Genomic DNA, 27984 nt, shown 5'->3' on the forward strand with positions numbered 1-27984 from the left:
AAGTGAAGGGAGATATTGCAGGCACTAGTGAGAGTGGCATAGCCTTGATGAAAGGTGTGCAGTAACAGAGTAAGAGTGAATGGAAGTTAACAGAGAGAAGATGGTGGCACGAACCATAGCAGAATAGAGAAAGTCACTGATTTTTTTTCCAACATTGCTGGGTATACCTTCCATCAGATTACACTGCACCTCAAACCAGGATGATACTGTCTGGTGTCATAGCTTCCTTTACTTGTCCTGTGGGTCCAGAATGTCTCTCCTCTTTGCACCACCCTGTGCAGCAGGACTTTCAAGTCCCGGTATACTTGCTGGAGTGCCAATTTCCCCATCTTTGACAATGTCCAAGCTTATGCCACAAACTATTGGGGCAGCTCCAGACAGACAGTGCTTGAACGGGTTAACAGTGGCCTTTTAAAGATAGTGCGAGGACAAAGAATCCTGGGATGTTCCTGCAGTGGTGAGTTCTCCCAGTGACTAGCTTTGGACATGAGGTGCACCATACAGGAGTGGGAAGCAGTTCATGAGCCAAATTTAAGATGATTGTGCAAGAAAACCTATTTGGCTTCATGCAGAGAAACAGTCCATGAAACTCAATGAAAATAACACTTTACTATGTATGGGAAGATTCAACCCTTCAGCTTTGAACATGCAGTGAATAAAAGCCTAGACTGTTTAACCTTTCCTCATCAGACAATCACCAATTCTGGAAAATCTCCAAATTGCCTCCACTGAGTGGAGTTTGCATGTTTGCATATACACGGTGTGGAGTGTGCATTTTCTCCCTGAAACCTGTGTGGATTTCCTCCAGGTGCTCCGGTTAGCTCCTACAGTCCAAAGCTGTGCAGGTTAGGTGGACTGGCCATGCTAAATTGCCCATGGTGTTCAGGAATGTGTCAGCTACGTGGTTTAGCCATGGGAAATACAATGATAGTGTAGGGGGATGTGCCTGGAGAGGATGCTCTTCACAGAGTTGGTGTTGGCTTAGAACATAGAAAAGTACAGCACAGTACGTGCCCTTCGGCCCACGATGTTGTGCCGTGGAATAATCCTAATCCTTGCTCGGCCAAATGGCCTGTTACCACTCTGTAGGGATTCTACGGTCTTCATAGAATGAAAATCCAAAAACATTACAATTCCAAATATTGTAAGCTCTGTTGAGAAGTAGCGTTGATGAGAGAGTAATGCTCTCATTTATGTCCTGCACTTTCTTTCGGGAAGATACAACCCCAAGCACTAGCTTTATCTGGTGAATTTTTGTTGTAAATGCAACAGGCAAATGCTCATTTATTTATGTTTTAAAAAGAAGCTAATTTATTAACATAACCTTACAGAACATCTGGTTTAAACATGTATATTCATCAATGGCTACCAAGATGCCTTTAAAATAACTGTGGGAGTCGAGAAATAGATGCACTGTCAGTATATGTGGGTGTTTAATTGGTCAGAGTATTGATGACCTATGAATTTCATTATGGAGGGAAACCTCTTCTGAATAATTCTCAAATACTTTGTGAAGGTGGAAGAATTAAGTTAATATTAATGTTTATTGCATTGAGATGATTTGTACAAGTGTGCCTCAAGGGAGATAATGTCCTAAATTCAAAGCTGAGACTGTTTGGCTCTGTGAGTTGATGTCTTTTTAACCCTATGATTTCGGTTCCTCTTAATCATGATGCACATACCCTGGATACGGGCCAAGAAAATCTACTCTTATGGAAGTGCAGAAAATGTTGTCTGAAAGATTAAACAAGTGGAAGTAAAAGGAACTGGATAAAGATTTGTAATGGGAACAAGTTAGAGAGACATGGTGCAAGAGCAAGGGAGTAGTACAAATGGAACAGCTCATTCTAAAAGTTGGTACAGACATATGCATCAAACGATCTCATTCCATGCTGCATAATTCTGTGATTCTGTGTATATTTAAGAAACAATGAAGGCAATCCAAACCTCTCTTAAAAAAAGCTTGTATTTGTGAAGCATTTTTCAATATCTCAGAAGGTTCCAAAGTGTTTTTTTATTTGATGAAGTACTTCCTGAAATGTCACCATTGTGGTCACACAGAAAATGCAGAAGTCAGTTTGCACATAACAAGATCCCACAAACAGCAATGAGATAAGCTTTGTTGACTGAGGAGTCAATATTAATTAAAATGGTAGGGAGAGCCCATCTGCTCTTTTGTGAGCGGGGCCAAGGGATTTTTTGATCCACTTGATACAGTAGATGGGGCTTTGCTGCAGTGACTCATTCAAAAATGAACACCTTATGGAGTGCAACATCTACTGGTCTTGAAATACGCTTGAGAGGTAATTACCACTTGTTTTGCCAGTAAGTGGGACGCACGAGCAGAATGACAAGCACAGGAGTCAGCCATTTCACACATTGTGCCTGGACTAGTTTTTTTGGGAGAGATAACCAATTAGAGGTCAGAGAGAGAGAGACCGAGTCACACAGCATCGAAACAGACCCTTTGGACGAACCATTCGATGCCGACAATGTTTCCAAACTAAATTAGTCCCACCTGCCTGCGCTTGGCCTATATCTCTCTAAGTCTTTTCTTTCCATGAACTTATCAAAATTGTCTTTTAAATGTAACTGTACCTGCATCCACCACACTCTGTTAAAAAGAAGTTGCTCCATATTCTTTTTAAATCTATTTTCTCTCACTGTAAAAATAAGTCCCCTAGAACTTCTCCACCCGAGGGAAAAGACCCTTACCATTCATTTTATGTATGCGCCTAATGATTTTATAAATCTCAGTAAGGTCATTCTTCAACTCCTCTGCTCCAGTGAAAGAAGTCCCAGCCTTTTCAGTCTATTTTTATATCTCAAGCCTCCTCCCACTGCTGGCAACCACCTCGTGAATCTTTTCTGAACCCTCTCCAACTGAATAATATCCTTCCTATACCAGGGTGATCAGAACTAATCATAGCACTCCAGAACAGGCCTCATCTATGTCCTGTACACCCTCAACATGCGTCCACCTCCTAAACTCAAAACTTTTGGCAGTGAAAGCAAGCGTGCTAAACACCTTCTTAACCGCCCTGTCCATGTGTGACAAAAAATTTCAAAAAATCATGCCCCTGAACTTCTACGTCCCTCTGTTGTCCAATTTTGTTGTCATCTGCAATCTTACTAACTGTGATTCCTACATTCTCATTCAAATTATTCTTTAAATAACAAACAAAAGCGGAACCAGTACTGATATCTGTGGAACACAGGCATCCAATCCAAAACACAATCCTCCACCACCACCCTCCATCTCCTACTATAAAGCCAATTTTGTATCCAATTGGCAAGTTCACCTTGAATCCCATGTGATCTAACTTTACTAATTTGTCTACCATGCGGAATGTAGTCAAAGGCTTTACTAAAGTCTACGTAGACAATGTCTGCCCTCATCAATCTTTCTGGTTACTTCATTAAAAAACTCGATCAAGTTTGTGAGACGTGATTTTGCTTGCATAAAACATGCTAACTATACTCAATCAATCCTTTCCTCTTCAAATGCATGTAAATCCTATCTTCCAGAATTACCTTCAACAACTTATTCACAAGTGATGTCAAATTCACAGGTCTACAGTTACCAGGTTTCTCCTGCAGCCTTTCTTAAACAATGGCACAACATTATCCAACCCCCAGTTCTCTGGGACTTCACTGTATTGACAGGTGATACAAATATTTCTGCTAAGAATTTCTTGCATAACTTCCAACAACATCCTCAGATACACTTGAACATGTCCTGGAGATTTAAGTCTACCTTTAAGTTTTCTAAGTCCTCCAGCACTTCACCTGTTATAATGTGAACTGTTTTAAAAAGATCAATATTTATTTCCCTGAGTTCTCCAGCTTTCGCTTCTTTCTTAACAGTAAAAACGGATGAAAAATATTCATTTAATATTTCTCCCCTCTCCCGAGGTTCAACACAAAGATGACCTTGTTGATCTTTAAGGGGTCCATCTCTCTGTCTAGTTGTTCTCTTGTTTTTAATGTATTTGTAGAATCTTTATGGATAAGCTTTAACCTAATCTGCCAGGATTGTCTCATGTCCCCTCTTTGCCTTCCTGATTTCCTTCTTAAGATTGCCCCTACACTCTTCAAACTCTTCAAGAGATTCAGTTGATCCCAGATGTCTATATCTGAGATATGAGTCACTTCTGTCCTTGATTAAAACCTCAATATTGCTAATCATCCAATGTTCCATAATTTACCTTATCTTTCACTGCAGCAGGAATGTAATGCCTCTGAACTCTTGTTACCAGACTTTTCAAGGCCTCCCGCTTGTCAGTCATCCTTTTACCTGTGAACAGTCTACTCCAACCAGTTTAAGAAAGTTCTTTTCTCATGCCCTTGAAATTTGCCCTCGTCCAGTTCACAACTTTAACTGTTGTGGAAGATTTATTCATTTCTATAAATATTGAAAAACTGATAGTATGACGATTACTTGCTCCAAACTGTTGCCCTACTAACAGTTCACTTGCCCTGCCTTATTTACTAAGAGAAGGTCAAGTTTTGCTCCTCTAATAGGGACATTCACATACTGATAAAGAAAATTTTCTTGAATACACATCACAAATTTGTCACCATCCAAACCTTAAACACTGCAGCAGTGCCAGTCAATATTTGGAAAACTAAAATCCCCTACTATTACAACCTTATTATTCTGACATATATTTGAGGTCTCTCTATATATTTGCTTCTCAATTTCCCTCTGACTATTGAGGTGCCTACAGTACAATCCCAATGAGGTGATCATCCCTTTCATATTGATAATTTCAACCCATATATTTTCATTACATGATTCCTCAGAAGTATCTTCACTAACTGCAGCAGTAATGTGCTCCTTAATCAAAAATGTCACTCTCCCTCCTCTCTTGCCTCTCTATCCTTTTTTTAACTTCTAACATCTGAAACATTGAGCTGCCAGTTCTATCCTTTCCTTTGCTAAGTTTCTGTAATAGTTAAGATGTCCCAGTCACATGTTCCCATATTTGTCCTGAGTTCATCAGCCTTACCTATAAGATAACTTGCATTGAAATAAATGCTGTTTAATTCTTCAGAGTTACTTTGTTCTCTGACTTGCTCTCGTCTGTCTTTTCGAATTAACTGCTCTTTTCTGATTCAAAACCATCCTCGTCTTTCTTTCTATTTTAAGTTTTCCTCAGGAAACTCCCACACTCCCTCTCCAAAGGTTTACAGGCTGCTGAAATAGGTCTAGTAAATCTCCCCGCCAGGATATTGCTCCCTTTCCAGTTCAGGTTCAGTGGAGATCCCAATGACAGAAGAAACTGAATCCATGCATGCTGCAATACCTCTTCAGCCATTGCTTTATCTCCCATATCCTTTTCTTTCTTCTCTCCTTCCCTCATTCGAACTTGGCATTAGAGGTTATCCAGAGATTGTTACTTCTGATGTTCTGTTTTTTAATCTTCTGCCTTTACCTTTTCCCAAACTATGCCATTCCTACCAACACGTACAACAACTTCCGGGTTCTCACTCTCCACTTTGATGATATGTTTCAAACATTCTGAGATGGCCATAACCCTGACACCAAGAAAGCAACATAATATTCTAGATTCATGCTCATTGCCATAGAATCTCCTGTCTGTGCCCCAGACAGGACAGTCCCCTATAACAATTATTCCTTTAAATTTTGTCAAATCCCATTTTAATTAAGGTTCATTCTTAGGGCGCAAGATCTGACTACCAATTCTACTTTCCTCTGAGAGACGATCTCTTTCAACAGTGGCAAAAATTGAATATCCAGTTGAGATAGGAATAGCCTCAGGAGACTTCTGAACTAGGTTCCTACCTTTCCTGACAGCCAACCATACATCTGACTGATCCAGCTGTGTAGCCACTTCTCTAAATCTATGAGGCGTCACACTCAGTGTCTCTTGTATGACATCAGTGACATTAAGCCTAAAAATTTATCTCACAGCCCCGCTGTCGCCCCTATAAATTCATTCCATTAAAGCAATGGGCATGTATTCCACATAATCTTTGAAAGAACCACATGTCTTTGGATAACTAGACAATAACAATGTCATTCTAAACAGTGTACTTAACAAACAAAACTTCACAAGGTACCTCACATGAGCACTGCAAAACATGACACTGAATCACATAAAAAGATATTCAGTGATAATCAAAAACCTGGTCAAAGGGATAGGTTATCATCTTAACATTTTAAAGGAGGGAAATAAGGTACAAAGGCAGCAGGAGAAGGGAGAATGATGTATCGGATGGCAGAGAGGATTTTAAACTGAGTAGTGGTGGCAAGGGATCTGGTGAGATGTGACGTATTAGAGAAGGCAAGGAGAGAGAGAGCAAGACAATACGAAGGTAATTGATAATCTGAGTCAGGCAGAAATATATAGAATTGACAAACTTAACAATGTGTCAGCAGGTAAGGGTAGAAGTTGCCAAAATAATAAAAAGACAAATTAAAAGAAAAGTTAAGATCAGAAAACACATACATTTCACCAGGTCAGCTTTGAACAGTGGCAGTATCGTAGCCAATGAAGTTTAAATGAGGCATGATTATTGCTTATTGAAAAATATGAATTGACAGCAAAAGTGGATATGAACAGCATCATTGAATTTCCATTCTGATGATATGTTTACATGGTGACCAAGTCTTGGAATTGAATGTTTGAGGATAATCAACATTCAAGAAGGACAGACAGGAAAGAAAAGCAGGTGTTGTCATGTTGTTAATAAAGAATGAGATCAGCGCATGAATGTGAAAGAATCCTAGATCAGTTGAACAAGATGCAGATCATTTTAGGTGAAGTGAAAAAAAGATCAAGGGACAGAAAACATGAGAAGGAACTAAAAATTAATCGATTTTGCCTCTAACTTCTGTTTTTCTCTTGGTCCACCTGTGAACCTTTCCTTCTCTGACTTTCTGACTCAATTTCCACTGAGATATTGTCAGCTTATAATCATCATAAACACAGTAGCTGCCACAGTTCTATCAGAAATGTATGAATCCCATACATGTTTTGGTACTGAAGGCAATTCGGGCCATTGTGCCTGCATTGCTGATATTCCAAACCATACCTCTTTATACCCTGCTTCCTGTAAGGACTTTATTCTATTCTACCAGGTTCTCTGCTTCCACCGCATCTGAACCAAAGAAGTGACCTTCTACAATGGCACTTCCGACATGCCTTACTTTTTTCTCAACTGAGGACCATCCTTGCCACACTAGTTGATGGAGCATTCAGCAATGCCTGACCCATTTGTTTTGCACTTGCACCCTTCCTTTTCCTCCCTCTGCAAGCACCACATTGTGATTCTCCCTGTCCTCACTTTTCATATGTAAAGCCTCCACATTTAGAGGAAAATCCTCTACCATTTCTGACAACTCCAGCATGATGTCAATCACCAAGCAGTGATCACCGGGACCTTAAATCTACATTCATATAGACTGGGTAAACCTAATTAGCACCAGTACTGTGGGAGACAAATAGCTGGAATGAGACAATTTTATGTGTATATATATATTCTGGAACAATATGTTGAGGGACCAACTAGACAATCGGGTATGTTAAATTTAATACTGTGCATGAGACAAAAAAGAATTAATAATCTCAGTCAAAAGGAGCGTCTTGGGAAGAGTGACTATAATTCAGTAAAACATGGCATGAAGTTTGAAATTGATATTGCACAATCTGAAATTAACATTTATATCTAAACAAATGATGAGGTAATTGACTGTTTTTTCTTTGAGAAGCTGCATTAAAAGTTATAACGGTAGACAGGCAATGGCTAGCATTTAAAGAGCTAAAACATGATTGAACAAATTTACATTCCTTTGAAGCATAAAAACCCAAAAGGAAAGGTAAGAGAACCATAGCAACAGCTTTTTATGTCTTGCTGTGTCTACTGATCTGTATATCCTTGTTTGCTACGATCTGCATGTACTGCTCACAAAACAAAACTTTTCACTGTACTTAGGTATATGTAACTACAATAAGTCAAATTAAGTCAGAAGTTCAGGCCTGAATGAGAGCAAAGGAAGAGGCTAATAAAGTCGCTAAAAAAGTTGTAAACCAAAGGATTATAAGCAATAAGACCAATAAAAGGAAAACAAAGACAAAGTAGAAAATGAAAGTAATTTGCAAGAAGCATAGAAATAGATTGTAAAAGCTTTAATAGATACATAAAAAAGAAAATAGAGGTTAAAAACAAATGTGACTCCACTTGGCAAAGACAAGATAACTTAAAATGTGCCTGCCTTCGTAAAGGAAGGTACAGATAATTTTCCCAGAATACGACAGAACCCTGGGATCAGTGCTAATGAGGAACTGAAAGAAACTGCATGATTACAAAAGGCAAAAGTTGATGGGTCTTAAAATTTATAAATCCCTCGAACCTGATGATCCAGTTCTCAGCGGAGTGTTGGAAGAGTTATATACAGAGATAATGGATATGTTGATGGTCACTTTCCATAATTCCACTCCTGGAACAGGTTTTGAACTTTGGAAGACAGGAAATGTAACTCCCTATTTAAGAAAGGTGGTATAGAGAAAAGGGGGAACTACAGACCTGTTAGTTTGACATCAGTAGCAGGGAAGATGTGAATTTGTTTTCAAAGATGTGATGTGATTGAGCTGAAGCAACCTGGATGAAAACAAAATCATGTATTTGATACATTTATTAGACTTACCCAATAGGGGAACCAGCAGGCATTGTGCATTTGGATTTTCAATGGGCATTTGGCATGTTTTGCTGTCACCTCTGTGTATGCTCATGGTCAAGTGAATATCTCTGACCAAGGGCCACCGGACCCAGAATGTTAATATGGGTTTCTCTTCGCAGATGTTCCAGACCTGCTCATCTTTTCCAGCAAAATCAGTTTTAACAAGCAAAAACTTAACTGATTTCCCTTAATTCTGGCCTTGTGTGCATTTTTAATTATTATAGTGCCACCATTTTTGGCCATGACTTTCTGTGAACACTGTGTTTCACCATGGTCTTTATATGAAACTTGAAAGGTGAGAATACTGAGTTGATCAGTTATACTGGCAACTTCCTGTGTAAACAGCGGTCTATCGCGTTAGTGTGGTTGGTGACCAGGAGACAGTACTGTATCTCGACTTTAAGCTCTGATGTACCATCAGCATTACCACAGGATATGTGGTAGTTTATAGAGTAAATAAATAAGAAAGTGTTGCTGCAACTTTACAAGAGTGAAATTGCACCTGGAGTACTGCGGACTGTTTTGGTCCTCTTGCTTGAGGAGGGATGTGGTTGTATTGGAGGCAGGTGAGAGGAGGTTCACTGAATTGACTCCAGATGAAAGGTCTGTTTTATGAAAAGAAACTGAGCATTTCAGCCTATACAGTCTGGAGTTTAGAAGAATAAGAAGAGATTAAATTGAAGTAGATCAGATTCTAAAGGGGATTGACAAATTAGACACAGAGAGGATGTTTCCCTTTGTGGAGCAAACTAGAATGAGAGGTGATAGTGCAGGCGAAGAAGTGGCAAATTTAAAAAAGAAATGAAAATAAATTAATTCTGTCAAAAAGTTGTGAATCTGTGGAAATCACGAACCCACGGTGAAGTGAATGTTGGGACAGTGAGTAAATTTAAGGAGGCAGAGAGATTTTTAATTTGTGATGGGTGAAGGGTCACGGACCATGAACAGGAAAGTTGAGTTGAGGCTGAGATTAGATCAGTCATGATCATATCAAATGGCAGAGGAGGCTTGAGGGGCCGAATGGCCTAATCCTGCTCCTAGCTCTTATATTCTGACTTATGCAAAGTACCTGAAAATGTAGAAGAGTGTCTTAACCTGTATGAGAATTATTCACCAAAGGCCTTTTCTCCTACAATGGTTTGGGAAACCCCTTGTTCTGTATCATTGGTATTTCAGTTGTTTGGGTTTTCTTTCTCTTCTTGCTTTTTCTTTAAATTAACATTTAGGCTTTCAAATGGATACTGAAGTTACATTTCATCGCAATAGAAACACAACCAGCAACCACCTGCCTTGTGAAATCTGGCTCGATAACCACCACCACTACAACCTGTGCCTCAACACCCACAGCTCCTGCCCAACTTTCACCCTGTTTTGTGAATAAAAGGACTATTTAGGTCCATATTCAGAAAAAGTAGACAGAAAAAGGGGGTTCATAAACTTTTAACACCTATGAGTGGGGTTAGGGACAAAGGCACATGAGCGATTGGCTATTCAAAATTCACACTGAAATTTATTCTCAGCTGGACTTATTTCAACAAATGATAAGGTTCCCCATGGCAGGCTGATGGAGAAAGTGAAGACGCGTGGGGTTCAGGGTGTGCTAGCCGAATGGATAATAAACTGGCTGGGCAACAGGAGACAGAGTACTAGTGGAAGGGAGTTTCTCAAATTGGAGACCTGTAACCAGTGGTGTTCCACAGGGATCTGTGCTCGGACCACTGTTGTTTGTGATATACGTAAATGATTTGTAGGAAGGTATAGGTGGTCTGATTAGCAAGTTCACAGATGACACGAAGATTGGTGGAGTAGCAGATCGTGAAGGGGACTGTCAGAGATTACAGCAGAAAATAAATAGATTGGAGAGTTGGGCAGATAAATGGCAGATGCATTTTGGAAGATCTAATTCAAGAGTGAACTATACAGTAAATGGAAAAGTCCTGGGGCAAACTGATGGACAGAGAGATCTGGGTGTTCAGGTCTATCGTTCCCTGAAGGTGGCAACGCAGGTCAATAGAGTGGTCAAGAAGGCATACAGCATGCTTTCCTTCATTGGATGGGGTACTGAGTACAAGAGTTGGAAGGTCATGTTACAGTTGTATAAGACTTTGGTTCGACCACATTTAGAGTACTCCGTACAGTTCTGGTCGCCACATTACCAAAAGGATGTGGATGCTTTGGAGAGGGTGCAGAGGAGGTTCATCAGGATGTTGCCTGGTATGGAGGGTGCTAGCTATGAAGAAAGGTTGAGTAGAATAGATTAGATTAGATTCCCGTCAGTGTGGAAACAGGCCCTTTGGCCCAACAAGTCCACGCCGCCCCTTGAAACATCCCACCCAGATCCATTCCCCTATAACTCACACACCTCTGAACATTACGGGCAATTTAGCATGGCCAATCCACCTAACCTGTACATCTTTGGACAGTGGGAGGAAACCGGAGCACCCGGAGGAAGCCCACGCAGATACGGGGAGAATGTGCAAACTCCACACAGATAGTCGTCCGAGGCTGGAATCCATGACTAGGATTATTTTCACTAGAAAGATGGAGATTGAAGGGGGCCCTGATTGAGGTCTACAAAATCATGAGGGGCATAGACAGGGTGGATAGCAAGAAGATTTTTCCCAGAGTGGGGGACTCAATTACTAGGGGTCATGAGTTCAAAGTGAGAGGAGGAAAGTTTATGGGAGATATGCGTGGAAAGCTCTTTACACAGAGGGTGGTGGGTGCCAGTGGAGGTGGTAGATGCAGACACGTTAGCGTCTTTTAAGATATATCTGGACAGGTACATGGATGGACAGGGAGCAAAGGGACACAGACCCTTAGAAAATAGATGACAGATTTAGACAGAAGATCTCGATCGGCGCAGGCTTGGAGGGCCGAAGGGCCTGTTCCTGTGCTGTAATTTTCTTTGTTCTTTTTTCAAAATGTGCAGCCTCCCAAATTGTGGGAAGGCAAATACTTCCTTCTCTGTCAGCAAACTGTCAATTCATTTATTTAGATTTTAATTCATTACCTATCAATGGTGTAACGTCTGTACAACAAAATGCTAATACTTAAAGCACACGATATTCCTAAACTCTCTGACTGTGTCTGTATTGGAATGTCTCACTGTAGTGAGACCATGCTATATACCTTGATTACTGAGTTACATTGACAGGCCTTCAATTTTTTTTAACCCAGTTGATTCAGGAGATATTCGTCAAGGGATATTCGTACTTCTGTAATTTCAGCTTTTAATCATTTTTTTTTTGCTTTATGACTATTTCTTGTTCTCACAGATTACTTCCCTCTGACTTGCTTGCATTCAAATGGCCAATGAATAGAAATTCTTCTTGGGTGGGAGCCTAACTCAGATAACAGTGAGTTCAAATAAAGGCATAAAGTGCTGGCAGTTCTCAGCAGGTCTGGTGACAGAAATAGAGCTCATGTTTCAAATGAGGTCCTGCTTTGTGTAGAGTGTGAGTCTTCTGAAGTGGGAACTTAAGAACATGAATTCTGAAAAAAAGAGTTACATTTGGCTCAAATTACCAGTAGAAAAATAGACTTACTGTAAAAACTCTGCAGGTGGGGTCATACCAAACTCTACTACCACACTCAATGCATTCCACACGCCCACCACTCTCTGTGCAGAGAACCTACCTCTGCTTTTTCCCCTATACGTTCCTCCAATCACCTTAAAATTATAATTATTCTGGCCTGGGAAAAAATCTCTGACCATCCATTACTATCAATGCCTGTCATCATCTTGTACACCTCTATCAGGCCACCTCTCATCCTTCTTTGCTTCAATGAAAAAAGCCCTCGCTCCCTCAACCCTTCCTCATAAGACCTGCCCTCCAGACCAGGCAGCATCCTGGTAAATCTTCTCTGCACCCTCTTTAAAGCTTCCACACCTTTCATACAATGAGGTGACCAGAGCTGAACACAATATTCCCAGTGTGGCCTAACCAGAGTTTTATGGAGCTGCAGCACAACCTTATGGCTCTTAAACTCAATTCCCCTACAATTGAAAAGTAACTCACCATATGTCTTTTTTACAACCCTATCAACGAGGGGTGCAACTTTGAGGGATCTATGGATGTGGATTGCAAGGTCCCCCTGTTCCTCTACACTGCCGAGAATCCTGCCATGAACCCTGTATTCTGTATTCAAATCCAACCTTCCAAAATGAGTCACTTCACACTTGTCTGGGTTGAATTCCATCTGCCACTCCTTTGACCAGCTCTGCGTCCTGTTCATGTCCTATTTCAACTGACAACAGCCCTCCATGGTGTCCACAACTTCACCAACCTTTAGGAAAGATTTAGAGGGAAATGGGCCAAATGCAGGGAAACGGGACTGGTTTAGTTAGGAAACCTGGTCGGCATGTATGAGTTGGACTAAAAGGTCTGTTTCCATCCTGTATGACTAAATGACTCTAAAGCTTCAAAATTCTGATCTTCGTTTTCAGACCTTGGCTAACAGGGGTGTTTTTCCCTTTGCCTGTTGTTTTTAAGAATGTACATTCTGCAGATACTGTTGTATTCGTGCCAAGTGAGTATGTCTGTATTTCAGATAAAAGGGTTATAGATCTAATTCTGGATTACGCAGCCATAAAATCACACAGCATGGAAACAGCCCTTTGGCCCACCACACCTAATGTCGACTAGCTAGTTCAGATGTTAACCGGTAGCGAGTTTTGAGAAGATTTGTAGCTCAGGTTGAGGTTCTGGATGTGAGTTTGCTCGCTGAGCTGGAAGGTTCGTTTTCGGACGTTTCGTCACCATTCTAGGTACATCATCTTGGGTACCCAAGGAAACCGAAACAGATAAATAGAAAGCGGGACATAACACCAGCGCTTCATCGGAGGCTCATGGATGATGTTACCTAGAATGGTGACGAAACGTCTGAAAACGAACCTTCCAGCTCAGCGAGCAAACTCACATCCATGTTAACCGGTGTTTGGCACTTGTTTTAAGGATAGGTTTGGTGTTAACAAATTATTTAGAATTCATGAATTTTCATCATGAACTTCTCCTTAATTCTAGATATTTCCACAAAAAGAATCAACCAGCCCTTATAGTGTTTGAATCAACAGTTAAACTAATGGTGTGACCAGTGAAAGAGTGGGTCTTGGTTGCTCGCACATTTCTCCGGCCACAGTCATTATACTTGATAACCTTGCAAATTGTTTTCTTTACATGTAGTAACCCAATTACTTTTAGAAAGGTGCTGTTGAATTCGCTTTCCATTTCTGGCAGCATATTCTAAATCATAGCAAGACCCACTTTTTTTAATAAAAGTTCTCATTTTTGCATCTGATTATTTTGCCAAATGTCTCAAATCTGTTTTCTCTGGTTACTGGACCCTCCTGCCAGTTTCTCCGGATTTTGAGAGGCAAATTTGTTTCTCAGAGAAGTGGGGAACCAGGCTTAATGCCAGGTTCTTGCGATCTGGAGTCAGACATTCACGAATTAATCTAATACACTTTGATAAATTCCTTGGCAGAGAGTACTCGAGTACTCTCTATGGGGTAATAGTTCAAATAGATCACATGTAGGCGAAATGGCCAAGCATTTTACATATGTGAGAAATGGCCTGACATGCTAACTTGCACCTTTTGTGTTGGATGTGGCTCACAACACATCACAGATTCTGCATGAACCATGCTGTGTACAATTTGCTCATTTTTGATTCCTGATACACAATCTATCAAACTTTTTCCCAGTAGTTGATGAAAATAATTTAGATCAAGCCAAGAGTGCTAGAGATTAGGGTAGGTCAATAACCAATCCGTTTTTTGAAGATGTTTCAATGTGCCATGTTAAATGCTATAATGTTGATTTAAAAAGTCTTGCGTTTCTGACATATTTTCACAACCTCAGGCCATCCAATGCAGCCTACAGCCAATAAAACCCTCTCTTTTGATGTGGAATGATGTGGAACCAGTTTGCATACAGTGAGCTCCCAAAAACAGCAATGTATAAATGATCAGATAATCTGGTTTTAGGTATTGGTTGAAAAATAAATACTGATACAGGACAATGAAGGCGACTATCCTGCTCTTGTTCTATCTAAGGAGACACATGGGTCCTCCATTTAATGTTCTATCACAGAAATGAACACACAAAAAATATGCTCAACAGCACAAAAACCTTCTTCACTGCTCTCCCATGTTGCTTATGTTCACATTATGTTTGAGTGAACAATAATTTAGACCATGTTATTGCTTTCTTCCTGCCAAAAGCTGTTGAACAGAATCTCTAAAGCAGAAGGCAGTACAACTTGGAACACATACACTCAGTAGGGAGTTTATTTCGGGTGGGGGAAGCGAGGGTGAGAAATCACTCACAGACTTCCGGTCTCAGAACCAACAGGTGCTCTCAGTTACATAAGTCGTAAAAGGCCATTAACTCTTCAATGTTGTATCCCAAATGACCCAACATTTATCATTATTATCTTCATGACTAATTTGCAAAAGATACTTGATGCTTCATATTCAAAACTGATTAAAATCACAAGGCTTAGAACTCAATGCCTATTTGAGTGATCAAGGAAGAAACTTAACACTGTATTTAAAAAAAATTGGATGTCCACTTATCAAAACACTTAATGGAAACGAGAGGGCAGTGGCCCAAAATCTATGATGTATGATTAGACAAGATGTGGCACAGCCTCAAGAATGGATGTCGAATCACAGAATCCTCACAGTGTGGATAGAGGCCACTTGGCCAATTGTACCAACCCTCCAAAGAGCATCCCACTTAGACCCAGCCCCCATCCTATCCCATAATGCTGCTTGTACCATGGCTAATCCACACAGCCTGTACATCCCTGGAAACACAGGCAATTTAGCATGGCCAAACCACCGAGCCTGCACATCTTTGGATGTGGGACGAAACCAGAGCAGCTGATGAAAAGCCACACAGATATGAAGACAATGTACGAGCTCTACACAGACAGTCACCCAAGGCTGGAATTGAAACTGGACCCCTGGTGCTGTGAGGCAGCAGGGCTAACCACTGAGTCACTGTGCCACCCCTGTGAACCATTATGCTGCCATCTTCTATGGAACAACTTCTTGTGATTCTATGATTGCAAGAACTCCTTATATTCTGGAATAAGAACAGCCCTCTAGAAATCTGATGATAACAAAACTTGCATATAGGCAGCAAAGTTGACTGACACCACTGGGTAATGTACTGATTTGGAAGTGATATCGAACTTCATGCAGCAGCGAACAGAATGTATTTAAACTGAACGTTGGCAAACAATAGCACAAATGAAGCAGGGTGTCCTGATGAAAACAGGATTATTATATCAATATTGTGCAGTGAGTAAAGGATAGTAAGGAAACAAAAGTTATATGCATAAGATCAACACCAGTCATGCACAGCACTGTATATTTAAAACATTAATGGGGAGGAGTTAATTTATTATCTCTACATTGTCCAAGACATGTTTTGTCACTCTACGTTTCCAATTGTAAAATAATTTGCATGCTCATTAAATGTCATTATATGCAACAACTTTTCATGCAAAAATAAGAAACGCTGGTTCACATGATGTTTGTGGGATAAAATACTAAAACTTTGATGCTATTTTACAACTTGTATAATTTAAAGCACCTGTTTTTTCTGAGAAAGAGAGACTGCAGCAGATTTTTCACCCTTGACAATTGGCTTCAATGAACATTCCATGTTTTACTGCTTTTTGGTTTAGAGGTTCTGTTCAACAGATCGTGGCAGCAAAGCCAGAAAATAAGAACATGATACAAATTATGAATTTCTCCACCACAGTGATGGAATTGAGAGAGCAGTTGAAATTGTATTTTATAAACAAACAGGCAGGCAGTAATATTACAGATATTGTTCTTGGGCTGTTATCGACATAGCAATTATTAGCTATTCCTTGTGTGTGATTCTTCAAACAGTTGAAGGCTTTCTCAGCCACCTCCAGAAGTTAAGAAGATCCGTGAAGGAGGACTTAAGCTTGGATAAGATAAGGTGTTGGCTGGGTAAGGAAGGCAGGTTGGGTTTTTGGAAAGAGGTTGTGTGCCATTTTCATTATTTCTTTCTTAACAAGAAAAAGACCACATTTAGCAACAGAGAAGGTAGGAGCAGGAGGTGGGCATTCAATCCTTTGAGTCGGTTCCGCCATTCTTCATGATCATGGCTGATCATCCAACTCAATAGCCTAATCTGGCTTTCTCCCCATAACCTTTGATCCCAATCACCCCAAATGCATAATTGAGTCACACCTTGAATATATCCAATATTTTGGCACCAACTACTTCCTGTGATAATGAATTCCACATGCTTACCACTCTTTGGGTAAAGAAATATCTCTTCATCTCCATCCTAAATCATCTACCCTAAATCCTCGTATTGCAACCCCTGGTTGTGGACAGACACACCATTGGGAACATCCTCCTTGCACCTACCCTGTCCAATTCTGTTAGAATTTTGTAAGTCAGTATGAGATTGCCGCCTCATTCATCTGAACTCTTGTGAAAATAATCCAAACCTAATCAATCTCTCTTCATACATCTGACCTGTCATCCCTGGAATCAGTCTGGTAAACCTCTGCTGAATTTGTTCGAGAACAAGAGCATCCTTCCTCAGAAAAGGAGACTAAAATTGCACACAGTCGTCTGGGTGTCACCAAGGCCCTATACAACTACAACAACACATTCCTGCTCCTGTACTTGAAACCTCTTGCAATGAATGCCAAAGTGCCATTTGCCTTCTTTACCGCCTGCTGCGCCTGTATGCTTACCTTCAGCAACTGGTGGACAAGGACACCCAGGTTTCGCTGCACACTGCCATCTCCCAATTAACAGCCATTCAGGTAGTAATTTGCCTTCTTGTTTTTGCTTCCAAAGTGAATAACCTCACAGTTATCCAAATTATACTGCATCTGCCATTGATTTGCCCACTCACCTAAACAGTGGAGGTCATGCTGAAGAGTCTCTGCATCCTTGTCACAGTTCACCCCTCTCACCCAACTTGGTATCATCTGCAAACCTGGACATTTTACATATTGTTCTCTCATCCAAATCATTGATATATGTTGTGAATAGCAAGGGTCCCAGCAGTGATCCCGTGGCACCCCACTAGATAATGCCTGCCAATGCAGAACAGGCCCATTAAGTTCTACTCTTTTAGAAACAAAGAAACAAAGAAACCTACAGCACAGGAACAGGCCCTTTGGCCGTCCAAGCCTGCGCCGATCAAGATCCTCTGTCTAACCTGTCATCTATTTTCTAATGGTCTGTGTCCATTTGCTCCCTGCCCATCCATGTACCTGTCCAAATATATCTTAAAAGACGCTAACGTGTCTGCGTCTACCACCTCGGCTGGCAACGCGTTCCAGGCTCCCACCACCCTCTGTGTAAAGAGCTTTCCACGCATATCTCCCTTAAACTTTCCTCCTCTCACTTTGAACTCATGACCCCTCAGTAATTGAGTCCCCCACTCTGGGAAAAAGCTTTTTGCTATCCACCCTGTCTATACCCCTCATGATTTTGTAGACCTCAATCAGGTCCCCTCTCAATCTCCGTCTTTCTAATGAAAATAATCCTACTCTATTCAACATCTCTTCATAGCTAGCACCTTCCATACCAGGCAACATCCTGGTGAACCTCCTCTGCACCCTCTCCAAAGCATCCACATCCTTTTTGTAATGTGGCAACCAGAACTTACACAGTACTCCAAATGTGGTCGAACCAAAGTCCTATACAACTGCAACGTGACCTGCCAACTCTTGTACTTAATACTCCACCCAATGAAGGAAAGCATGCCATATGCCTTCTTGACCACCCTATTGACCTGCATTGTCACCTTCAGGGAACAATGGACCTGAACACCCAGATCTCTCTGTTTATCAAGTTTCCCTAGGACTTTTCCATTTACTGTATAGTTCGCCCTTGAATTTGATCTTCCAAAATGCATCACCTCGCATTTGCCCGCATTGAACTCCATCTGCCATTTATCTGCCCAATTCTCCAGTCTATCTATATTCTGCTGTAATTTCTGACAGTCCCCTTCACTATCAGCTACTCCACCAATCTTAGTGTCATCAGCAAACTTGCCGATCAGAACACCTACACCCTCCTCCAGATCATTTACATATATCACAAACAACAGTGGTCCCAGCACAGATCCCTGTGGAACACCACTGGTTACAGGTCTCCAATTTGAGAAACTCCCTTCTACTACTACCCTATGTCTCCTGTTGCCCAGCCAGTTTTTTATCCATCTAGCTGGCACACCCTGGACCCCACGTGACTTCACTTTCTCCATCAGCCTGCCATGGGGAACCTTATCAAACGCCTTACTGAAGTCCATGTATATGACATCTACAGCCTTTCCCTCATCAATCAACTTTGTCACGTCCTCAAAGAATTCTATTAAGTTGGTAAGACATGACCTTCCCTGTACAAAACCATGTTGCCTATTTGGCCTATTTGGCCATAAGCCCATTTTCTTCCAAATGGGAATAAATCCTATCCCTCAGTATCTTCTCCAGTAGCTTCCCTACCACTGACATCAGGCTCACCAGTCGATAATTACCTGGATTATCCTTGCTGCCCTTTTCAAACAAGGGGACAACATTAGCAAGTCTCCAGTCCTCTGGGACCTCACCCATGTCTAAGGACACTGCAAAGATATCTGTTAGGGCCCCGGCTATTTCCTTTCTCACTTCCCTCAGCAACCTGGGATAGATCCCATCCGGACCTGGGGACTTGTCCACCTTAATGTCTTTTAGGATACCTAACGCTTCCTCCTTCCTTATGTCAACTTGACCTAGACTTAGCAAACATCTATCCCTAACCTCAACATCCGACATGTCCCTCTCCTTGGTGAATACCGATGCAAAATACTTGTTAAGAATGTCACCCATTTTCTCTGACTCAGCGCATAACTTTCCTTCTTTGTCCTTAAGTGGGCCAATCCTTTCTCTAGTTACCCTCTTGCTCTTTATATATGAATAAAAGGCTTTGGGATTTTTCTTAACCATGTTTGCCAGCAATATCTCATGTCCTCTCTTAGCCCTCTTAATCCTTTTTTTCAGATTCGCTCTACATTTCCGATATTCTTGCAAAGCTTCGTCTGTCTTCAGTTGCCTAGACCTCACGTATGCTTCCTTTTTTCTCTTGGCTAGTCTCACAATTTCACCTGTCATCCATGGCTCCCTAATCTTGCCTTTTCTCTTCCTCATTTTCAGAGGAACATGTCTCTCCTGCACGCTAATCAACCTCTCCTTAAAAGCCTCCCACATATCAAATGTGGATTTACCTTCAAACAGTTTCTCCCAGTCTACATTCCTCAGATCCTGCCGAATCTTGGTATAGTCGGCCTTCCCCCACTTTAGTACTCTTCCTTTAGGACCACTCCTATCCTTGTCCATGAGTATTGTAAAACTTATGGAATTGTGGTCACTATTTCCAAAGTAGACCCTACTGTAATATCAACCACCTGGCCGGGTTCATTCCCCAGCACCAGGTCCAGTATGGCCCTTTCCCGAGTTGGACTACATACATACTGCTCTAGAAAACCCTCCTGGACACACCTTACAAATTCTGCTCCATCTTGACCCCTAACACTGAGTGAATCCCAGTCAATGTTGGGAAAATTAAAATCTCCCATCACCACCACCCTGCTTCTCCTACACCTTTCCATTATCTGTTTACATATTTGTACCTCTATCTCACGCTCGCTGTTGGGAGGCCTGTAGTACAGCCCCAGCATTGTTACTACATCCTTCCTAATTCTGAGTTCTACCCATATTGCCTCACTGCTTGAGTCCTCCATGGGGCCCTCCTTCAGTGCGGCTGTGATATCGTCTTTGACCATTACTGCAACTCCTCCACCCCTTTTACCTCCCTCTCTATCCCGCCTGAAGCATCGATATCCTGGGACAACTAGTTGCCAGTCATGTCCTTCCGTCAACCAAGTCTCAGTAACAGCAATAACATCATACCTCCAGGTACCTATCCAAGCCCTAAGCTCATCTGCCTTGTCTTCTACACTTCTCGCATTAAAACAAATGCACCTCAGACCACCTGTCCCTTTGTGTTCATCATCTGCTCCCTGACTACGATTCCCTTTAGTCACACTAACTCCATTATCTAGTTCCCTACAGGCTTTCGTTTCTACCTCTTTTCTGTCCAATATTTGGTTCCCATCCCCCTGCCACATTAGTTTAAACCCTCCCCCACAGCATTAGCAAAAGCACCCCCAAGGACATTGGTTCCAGTCCGGTTCAGGTGGAGACCGTCCAATTTGTAATAGTCCCACCTTCCCCAGAACCGGTTCCAATGTCCCAAAAATCTGAACCCCTCCCTTCTACACCATCTCTCAAGCCATGCATTCATCCTGGCTATTCTTTCATTTCTGCACTGACTAGCACGTGGCACTGGCAGCAATCCTGAGATTACTACCTTTGAGGTCCTACTTTTTAACTTGGCTCCTAACTCCCTAAATTCTGCTTGTAGGACCTCATCCCGTTTTCTGCCTATATCATTGGTGCCTATATGCACCACGACAGCTGGCTGTTCGCCCTCCCCCTTCAGAATGTTCTGCAGCCGATCGGAGACATCCCTGACCCGTGCACCTGGGAGGCAACATACCATTCGGGAGTCCCGTTTTCGACTGCAGAACCGCCTATCTACTCCCCTTACAATTGAATCCCCAATGACTATCGCCCTTCCACTCTTTTTCCCGCCCTTCTGTACAGCAGAGCCAGCCATGGTGCCGTGAACCTGGCTACTGCTGTCTTCCTCTGGTGAGCCATCTCCCCCAACAGTATTCGAAACAGAATACCTGTTTTGGAGGGAGATGACTGCAGGGGACACCGGCACTGCCTTCCTGCTCTTCCTCTGCCTTTTGGTCACCCATTTGCTATCTCCCTCAGCAATCCTAATCTGCGGTGTGACCAAATTGCTAAACGTGCTATCCCCTCAGCATCGCGTATGCTCCAAAGTGAGTCCATCCGCAGCTCCAGAGCCGTCATGCGGTCTAACAAGAGCTGCAGCTGGACACACTTCCTGCACGTGAAGGAGTCGGGGATATCAGCCCTGTCCCTGAGCTCCCACATTGAGCAAGAGGAGCACAACATGGGTGTGAGATCTCCTGACATTATTAAACTTAACTTAGATAAATGAAAAAGGAGCCAAAAGGTTTTTGGCAATCACACGATATATATAAAAAGAAACGTGAAACCGAAAAAGCCTTACTTTATCTACACACCACCAAGTCTGTTTTTCTGGTTAGAAGAGGAGGGCGGGTGGGAGACGCTACACTTCTTCCTCTCTGCCAACCAGTTTCTTATCCATCTCAATACACTTCTTCCAATCCCATGCGCTTTACTCTTACACATTAATCTCTTATCTGGGACATGTCAAATGTTTTCTCAGAGTCCAAATATACTACATTGACTGGCTCATGCTTGTCAACTCTACTAATTACACCTTCAGAGAATTCCAACATATTTGTTGAGCATGATTTCCCCTTCATAAATTCATGCTGACTTTGCATCCATTATTTCTACAGCTGCTTCCTTAAGTACTTTGCTAGATTCTGGGGCAGTCCCAGCAGATTGGAAAACAGCAAATGTGGCCATTGTTTAAAAAGGGAGGTAGACAAAATATGGGGAATAATAGACCAGTTAGTTTAACCTCTGTAGTGGGGAAGATGCTTGAGTTTATTATCAAAGAAGAAATAGCAAGGCATCTCGATAGAAACTGTTCCGTTGGGCAGACACAGCATGGGTTCATGAAGGGTAGGTCATGTTTGACAAATCTTTTGGAATTCTATGAAGACCTTACAAGAAAAGTGGACAATGGGGACCCAGTCGATGTGGTGTACCTAGATTTCCAAAAGGTCTTCAACAAGGTGCCACACAAGAGGCTGCTGCATAAGATAAGGATGCATGGCATTAGGGGGAAAGTATTGGCATGGATAGAGGATTGGTTGACGAACAGGAAGCAAAGAGTGGGGATAAATGAGTGCTATTCTGGCTGGCAATCAGTGACTAGTGGTGTACCTCAGGGATTGGTGTTGGGACTGCAATTATTTACAATTTATATAGATGATTTGGAGTTGGGGACCACGTGTAGGGTGTCAAAGTTTGCAGATGACACTAAGATGAGTGGCAGAGCAAAGTGTGCAGTGAAACTTTACAGAGACGCACAGATACATTCAGTGAGGGGCATAGGTCTGGCAGATGGAATATAGGGTAAAGAAATATGAAGTCATTTTTGTAGGAGTAATAGTAAATAATATTATTATTTGAATGGTAAAAAGTTGCAGCATGCTGCTATGCAGAGGGACCTGGGTGTCCTTGTGCATGATGACAGAAGGTCGGTCTGCAGGTACAAGTAATTAGGAATGCAAATAGAATTTTGTCCATTACTGCTAAAGGGATTGAGTTTGAAAGCAGAAAGGTTATGGTGCAGCTGTACGAGGTGCTAGTGAAGCCACACCTGAAGTAGTGTGCAGTTTTGGTCTCTTTACTTGAGAAAGGATGTACTGGCACTGGAGGGGGTGCAGGCGAGGTTCACTAGGTTGATTCCGAAGTTGAGGGTGTTGGCTTATGAGGACAGACTGAGTAGATTGTTATTATATTCACTGGAATTCAGAAGATTGAGGGGGGATTCTTATAGAAACATATAAAATTATGAAGGGAATAGATAAAAGTAGAGAGGATGTTTCCACTGGCAGGTGAAGCTAGGACAAGAGGGCATAGCTTCAAGATTAGAGGGAGCAGATTTAGGGCTGAATTGAGAAGGAACTTCTTAATCCAGAGGGCTGTTAATCTATGGAATTCCTTGCCCAGTGAAGTCATTGACATTAAACATTTTTAAAGCTAAGGTAGATTTTTTTTGAACAATAAAGGAATTAAAGGATACTGTGAGAGCAGGGTAAGTGGATCTGAGTCCACGAAAATATCAGCCATGGTCTTATTGAATGGTGGAGCAGGCTCGTAGAGCCAGACGGCTTATTCCTGCTCCTAGTTCTTATGTATGTTTATTTATTGTAGTTTAACTCTGAATTACTGGCATAGCATTTATTGCAAGAAGGGCATGAAATAAGTAATAATACACCACACTGTTGACCACAGTCTTGGTCTCCTCACTTAAACAGTTCAGAAAAGGTATACTAGTTGAGTCCTGAGATAAAAGTGTTGTCTCACAAACCTCATTGAGTTTTTTGAGAAGGTGACCAAGCATGTGGATGAGGGAAGGGCAATTGACATGGTGTACATGGACTTCAGTAAAGCCTTTGAGAAAGTTCCACATGGTAGGCTATTGGAGAAAATACAGACGCACGGGATTGAGGGAGATTTAGCAGTTTGGATTAGAAACTGGCTTTCTGTAAAAAGGCAACGAGTGGTGGTTGATGGAAAATAGTCAGCCTGGAGTCCGGTTACTAGTGGTGTGCCTCAAGGATCTGTTTTGGGACCACTGCTGTTTGTCATTTTCATAAATGACTTGGACGCAGGCATAGGTGGATGGGTTAGTAAGTTTGCAGATGACACTAAAGTCAGTGGAGTGATGGACAGTGTGGAAGAATGTTGCAGGTTGTAGGGAGACTTGGATAAACTGCAGAAATGGGACAAAAGGTGGCAAATGGAGCTTAATATGGATAAATGTGAGATGATTCACATTGGGAGGAATAATAGGATGGCAGAATACCGGGTCAATGGAAAGATTCTTGGTAGTGTGGATGTGCAGAGGGATCTTGGTGTCCATGTACATAGATCCCTGAAAGTTGCCACCCAGGTTGATAGTACTGTTAAGGCTTAAGGTGTGTTAGGTTTTATTGGTAGAGGGATTGAGTTCCGGAATCATGATGTCATGATGCAACTGTACAAAACGCTAGTGCGGCCTCATTTGGTATATTGCATGCAGTTCTGGTCGCCCCATTACAGGAAGGATGTGGAAGCATTGGAAAAAGTGCAGAGGATATTTACCAGGATGTTGCCTGGTCTAGAGCACAGGCCCTATGAAGAAAGGCTGAGGGACTTGGGTCTGTTCTCATTGGAGAGAAGGAGGCTAAGAGGGGATTTAATAGAGACATACAAGATGATCAGAGGATTAGATAGGGTGGACAGTGAGAGTCTTTTTCCGAGGATGATGACTTCAGCTTGTACGAGGGGTCATAGCTACAAATTGAGGGGTGATAGATTTAAGACAGATGTCAGAGGCAGGTTCTTCACTCAGAGAGTGGTAAGGGTGTGGAACGCCCTGCCTGCCATTGTAGTTAACTCAGCCACGTTAGGGACATTTAAACAGTCCTTGGATAAGCATATGGATAACGATGGGATAGTGTAGGGGGAGGGACTTAGATTAGTTCACAGGACAGTGCAACATCGAGGGCCGAAGAGCCTTTTCTGTGCTGTATTGTTCTATGTTCTTGAAAGGAGTGGTTGATCAGATTGGTCTCAGAGAATGGAAGAACATAAGGTTACCTTTTTTGAATGGGCAATATTCTGAAAGGCAAAATAAAACAAAGAACTGAGTTTAGTGGAGATCAGAAACAAAACAGAAATTGCTGGAGAAACTTGGCAGGTCCGGCAGCATCTATGCAGTGATATTAGATTTAGCATGAGGCTCAAAACTGGAATACTGAATACATTCCAATGCTGAATTGGACAGTTTTTTGAATTGTAGGGGAGTCAAGGTTTGTTAAATTGAAGGTGTAATCAGATTAGCGATTTATGAATTGAACACTGAGGGCACCTGAAGGACCATTCCTGCTCTTATCTCTTCGGTTCTCGTTCACTAAAATAGATACAATTCCCATTTGAGATGGGGGAGTTATTGGATTGTGACAGAGACGAATATCAGTTACTGCAAAGCACAGGAAGCAGGAAATCTTTGTTGTGGCAGTGCCACTGGACAAGTAATCCTAAGTCCCAGGAGATAGCAAGAACTACAGATGTTGGAGTCAGAGATAATACAGTGTGGAGCTGGAGGAACACAGCAGGCCAGGCAGCATCAGAGGAGCAGGAAAGTTGACGTTTTGGGTCATGACCCTTCTTCAGAAATGGGGAGGAGGAACGGAGCTCAGAAATAGAGAGAAGGGGTGGGATGGCAATAAGTGAGTGCATGTAGGCTGTAGTGGGGATTGGTCAGTGAGGTGGGAGGAGCGGACAGGTGGGAGAGAAGAAGGACAGGATGTGTCAGGTCAAGGAGGCGGAGATGAGAGGGAGGGTTGGTCATGAGATGAGTTCGGGGTGGGGGGGATTTTGAATCTGGTGAAATCCACATTTAGGCCATTGGACTGTCAGCTCCTGAGGTGGAATATGAGGTGCTGCTCCTCCAGTTTGCGGGTGGTGTCATTGTGAAACTGGAGGAGGCCCAGATGTCAGCCAGGGAGTGGAGGGGGAGTTAAAATGGTTCATGACCAGAAGGTGTTGTCGTTTGTCGCGTACAGAGCGCAGATGCTCGATGAAATGGTCTCTGGGTTTCTGCTTGGTCTCACCAATGTAGCTGAAGCCACAATGGGAGCAGTGGATGCAGAAGACCACACCAGTGGATGTGCAGGTGAACGCGTATCTAATGTGGAACGTTTGTTTGGTGCCTTGAACGGATGTGAGGGGGGAAGGTGTAGGGGCAGGTGTAGAACTTACTGCAGTTGCAGGGAAGAATGCTGAAGGTAGTGGGGTTCATGGGACTGTGGAGCAGATGAGGGAGTCACAGAGAGCGCAGTCCCTACAAAAGGCAGGCAGGGTGGAGATGGAAATACCTCTTTGGTTGTGGGGTCAGATTTTTGGTGGTAAAAGTGGCAGAGAATGATACATTGGATGCAGAGTTTGGTGGGGTGATACGTGAAGACCAGGGGGATTCTGTCTTTATTTTTGTTGGGGGGAGAGGATATGAGGGAAGACGTGTAGGACATGCAAGAGATCCGGTTGAGGGCATTTTTGATCACCAGAGGGGAAAGTTAGGATCCTTGAAATAGGAGGACATCTGGGATGTACAGGAGTGGAATGCCCCATTCTGGGAGCAGATGTGGCGGAGGCCAAATTCCCAGGAGACCCAGGTTTGAATACAACCACAACAAATGGAAAAATTTGAATTTTAAAAAAGATGATTGAGTTAAAAGTCTAATGACGACCATGAAACCACTGTTGCAACAACATTTCAGGTTCAGTAATAGCCTTTAGATAAAATAAACTGCTGCCTTTATATAGTCTGGCTGACCAGACTCCAGATGTGACTTCAGAAAACATGACAAACTTGTAATACACTCTGAAATCACCTAGTAAGCTATTCAGCTACATTAAACCACTAAAAAGCCTCAAAAAATGAATGCAATTGACCAGACCACTCGGCATTCACCCAGGAACCAGAAGCAATAACAGCAAACTCAGCCCAGAAACCCTGCAACTTCTCCTTATGAATGCTGGAGGCTAGTGCCAAAACTAGGAGAAGTGTCTCTCAGACAATTCAGAAGCAACAGCCTGATGTCATCCACAAATTATGGTTCTGTGTATATGACCTGGTCCCAGGCAATGCAATCACCATCCCTTGGTCAGCCCTGTTCCACAAGCAGGACAAATGCAGCAGATGTGATAGAGCAATGGTTTTCACACTGGAGTGAGTGGCCTGGGAGTCCCCAACTGTGACTCCGGATCCCATGGTATCTCATGGCATCATGTCAAATACGGGCAAGGAAATCTCCTGCTGATCATGATGCTCTGTAGACACCACCCTTCCCTCCCCCCACTTTGGCTGATGAATCAATAGTCCTTCAAACCATTTGGAGAAAGGACTAAAGATGTAGAATATAATCTGAATGATAAACTTCAATATGAATTACCAGAAGTAGCTCTTCAGCACCACTACTAACTGAGGTGGTTGAGTCCAAAAGGATATAGCTGTTGGGTTAGTTCTGCACCAGGAAACCAACAAGAAGAAAAAATATGTTTGACTTCATCCTCACCTGTCTACTTGCTCCAGATACCATCTGACCTCCAGAACAGGGCTTTGTCTCCACAAGGATTGTAGAGTAGTCACAGAACATTATAGAAGTAGGAGTGACTGCTACATATTCTTGTGCAGGTGAAGTCCTGTCTTCACAGTGAGATTACCCTCCATCATGCTGTCTGGCACTATCACTGTCCTAAATAGGACAGGCTATCAGGGGAGACGGTGGCCTAAATCGCTGGACTGTTAATCCAGATAGCTGGGTAATGTTCTTGGGTTCGAATCCTGCCATGGCAGATGGTGGAACGTGAATTCAATGCAACTCAAATCTGGGCATCGTGAGGCGCTATGGCCATCA

General features: G+C 42.3%; 1 protein-coding gene and 1 non-coding gene across 3 annotated transcripts in view; both read left to right on the top strand.

Annotated features, from left to right (window-relative positions):
* Positions 1-27984, top strand: part of LOC125448106 (GDNF family receptor alpha-2-like) — a 297306-nt gene that overhangs the window by 105887 nt on the left and 163435 nt on the right. The gene's annotated exons all lie outside the window — the stretch shown is intronic.
* On the top strand, positions 6490-6627 carry LOC125448166 (U4 spliceosomal RNA). Its single transcript, XR_007246661.1, has one exon. It is a non-coding gene; the product is annotated as a U4 spliceosomal RNA (small nuclear RNA).

The sequence above is a fragment of the Stegostoma tigrinum genome, chromosome 40 (genome assembly GCF_030684315.1).
Source record: "Stegostoma tigrinum isolate sSteTig4 chromosome 40, sSteTig4.hap1, whole genome shotgun sequence".
NCBI lineage: Eukaryota > Metazoa > Chordata > Chondrichthyes > Orectolobiformes > Stegostomatidae > Stegostoma > Stegostoma tigrinum.